We start from the raw sequence: 3,542 nt of genomic DNA, 5'->3' as shown, positions 1-3,542 counted from the left end.
CCCCCCCCCCCCCCCCCCCCCGCCCCTCTCGCCTTTCTGCTGTGTACTTCCACGTGTGGGCGCCGCGGCGTCCCCGGCCCTCCGTGCCCCTCGCGTCTTCCCGTCACACGTGTGTCTGTGGTTCTCTCCCGTGTAAATGCCCCACCCCACCCCGTGACACTTGGGCACCGACACTCCTGTGTTCCTGGGGAGCACACCGAGGACCGTGTTCTCACAGCGCCAGCTCCCTGCGGTGACTCACCTCTCAGAGGCACCGGTGGGGAGAAGGGCCGCTGCTCCGTCACCAGAATGTATGGCTCGTTGAGTTCCGAGCGGGCCTTTTTCACTCAGAAGCTGCACATGATGTAACATTAAACGGTTTGTCATAGAAGCTGGTGGCCTTTTGCTTGCTTGCCTCCCTGGCCCCGGGGCCCCCTCTCCATGCTCCCGACTTGTCCCCACCCCCCGATCAGGCTGATAACCACCTCTCAGGCCCCTGCTTGCCCACGGGGAGGGTCAGATTTCGTTCCTGACTCATCCCAGAGCCGCCTGGCATCTGTGCTGGCATCACCTTACCTGCCCCCGAATGACCGGAGAAGGGCCCCACAGACGGGCCATCTCCATGCTCAGCCCTGCCCGTGTCTGATCATCAAAGGAGGGTCCCCTGGAGAGGGGACACCAAGGCTAGCAGGGTCCGGTCTTGGCTTAAGGGGCCCAGCTGCTGAGCGGAGGGGGCCAAGCGCCAACCCCCCCGTGCACAGTCAGGTCCCTGAGACAGTTGGACCAGAGAGGATGGTCTAAGCAGGATGACCACGGGGGCTGCCGCTTACGCCTAGGGTCTGGGATTCCTTTCTTCAAGAAGTACTTACTGGGCCTGTGTGCCAAAGTGCTGTCCTTGGTCATCCTATGACCGTCCTCTGTCACAGTGATGAACTTGGGTCGGCCCCTGGAGATTTCAGGGGGAATGTTTACTAGGTGGAAGGAGCCTCCAGAGCAGAGTCTCAGAGGCTGAAAATGCATTGAGTGTGGCCCCCTGGGGAGTGGTAGGAAACGAGGCTGGGAAGTCCAAGTTCAGAGGTAGGGGCTGCCTAAATCGTAGTGTCCTTTGAGGTCTGGCTCAGACACCGTCTCCATGAAGGCCGCTTGATTCTCCCAGGCCTTGGGACTTCTCTGTCCTGCCGTGTTCTCTGCCTTGTGGCAGGACGGTGGGTGCCTGTGGCTCCCTGGGTGTGGAGACTGGGTAATGATGCTCATTTGGGTCAAGGAACCTCCCCACTTCCTTGCTGTGTGTCTGGCCCAGTGCTTGGTCTATGGACATAAGAATCTGGGTGACGTTGCAGGATCTCAGTAAGGCAGCTGCCTTTGCCTGGTCTCATGTTAGGTGTCCTTCCACTGGGGTGGAGAAGCCCACTAACCCCTTAATCCTCACCGGGTCTTATTTTTGTCCCCACTTTATAAATGATGAAATTAAAGTTCAGAGAGGTGAAGCAACTTGACCGAAGTCACATGGCTAGTAAATAGCCCCGTCAGGATTTGAACCTTGGTCTGTGTGGCCCAAAGCCTGGGATCAATCCCCCGGAGATGCTGTTCTGGGAAGATGGGCCACGAAAGGGGCTTGGCATGGGGCCAGCCCACAGGAGGGTGATTCCAAAGGGTTGGTTTTCTTTTCCTCTCCCTCAACAGCCACAGTGCAGGTGTGGGTCACAGCAGGCCCAGGCTAATTCACCAACCATCTGGTACTTTCTTGTGTTTAACGAATATTTCTTGAGCTCCTACTATGTGCCAGGCACTATTCTAGGCAGTGAGGATTCACTGAAGAAAAAAGAATTCCCTGTATATACTCATGAGAAAGACAATAGAGAAGTAGAATATACAGGGTGTTGGGAGATGAAAAGTGCTGTGGAGGGAACATAGCAAAACAGGATAGGTCTGGGGGGCTATGAATGAGGGGAGAGAAAATATTGTAATTAAAAAAATTTTTTTTAACATTCATTTTTTTTTTGAGAGAGAGCATGAGCAGGGGAGGGGCAGAGAGAGAGGCAGACACAGATTCCAAAGCAGGCTCCAGGCTCTGAGCTGTCAGCACAGAGCCCGACACGGGGCTTGAACCCATGAACCGTGAAACCATGACCTAAGCCGAAGGTGGACACTTAACTGACCGAGCCACCCAGGAGCCCCAAATATTGCAATATTTTTTAATGTTTATTTATTTTTGAGAGAGAAAGAGCACGACTAGGAGGGGGGCAGAGAGAAAGGGAGACACAGAATCTGAAGCAGGTTCCAGGCTCTGAGCTGTCAGCACACAGCCTGACGTGGGGCTTGAACTCACAAGCCGTGAGATCATGACCCAAGCTGAAGTTGGACGCTTAACCGACTGAGGCACCCAGGTGCCCCCTCAAACATTGCAATTTTTAAAAAAATGTTTATTATTTTGAGAGAGAAAACACATATGTGTGCAAGCAGAGGGGCAGAGAGAGAAAGAGAGAGAGAGAATCCCAAGCAGGCTCCACACTCAGCACGGAGCCCGACGCAGGGCTTGAACTCACGAACCGTGAGATCATGAGGTCATGATCTGAAATCAAGGGACGCTTAAGTGACTGAGCCACTCAGGTGCCCTGACGTCGCAGTTTTTTAAAAAGTGGCCTGGGAATGCCTCATAGAGAACATGACATTTGTGTCAAGAAATGAAGGAGGTGAGGGAGCGAGACATGCAGACCTCTAGGGAAAGGTCCAGGCAGGAACAGCACGTGCAAAGGTCCTGAGGTAGGTGTGCACCTGGACTGGCCAGAAGCCCAGTGGGTCTGGAGGGGACGGAACAAGGGGAGAGTAGTAGGAGGTGGGGTTGGGGCCTGCAGGCTGCCGTATGATCTTTGGCTTGTGTTCTGAGGGAGATGGGGACTCCGTCAGAGGAAGGATGAGACGTGAGTGGCCTTGTGTCCAGCATGATGGAAAAGGTGGCTGGAGAAGGCCCTCTGTCCACAGCTGGCCAGGAGAAGGGCGGCAATACAGACTGCTGAGTGAGATGGGGTGCGGCGGACTACGGAGGAGAGATATGCTTCGAGGCCTCCTGTGGCCCAGACGAGGCCCAGAGACCTGGGTTCCACTGGCTCTGTGGCTGAGCTGCTAGATCCTTCCACGCCTTTTGTGCTCAGCGATCAACTGGGAATAACTATCCTAGCGCCGGCGGCGTGAGGAGCAAAGGAACTGAGCCACCTACCGTAGGTGCCCCGGAGACGGGGAAGGGGGCAGCAGGGAAGGCTTTGTGGCGGAGGGGACCCTTCCTTGAGCCGAGCCTTGACGTCCCAACGGCATGAAGCTTGGCCAGAGGAACCTGGGTGACGACGGGGAGGATGGGGGAGAGCACGCAGGAGGAGGTGCATACAGCCAGAGGACACGCCGGGAGGCTGGCGAGCGGGAGCCCCGAAAATAACGGGTGTTGAAGGGGCTCAGCCGACGGTCTCCGGGGAGTGGGGAGGCTGGGGCGGCCCCTCCCTTCCACGGGGCGTGGAGGGTTTGTTGTCGCCCCCGCCCCCACTAGAGCAGCTGGCCGGGCCGGGGGCTGT

This window comes from Panthera leo, chromosome B4 (assembly GCF_018350215.1).
Source record: "Panthera leo isolate Ple1 chromosome B4, P.leo_Ple1_pat1.1, whole genome shotgun sequence".
Taxonomy (NCBI): domain Eukaryota; kingdom Metazoa; phylum Chordata; class Mammalia; order Carnivora; family Felidae; genus Panthera; species Panthera leo.
The sequence above is the reverse complement of the archived record's forward strand: the minus strand, read 5'-3'. Positions refer to the sequence as shown.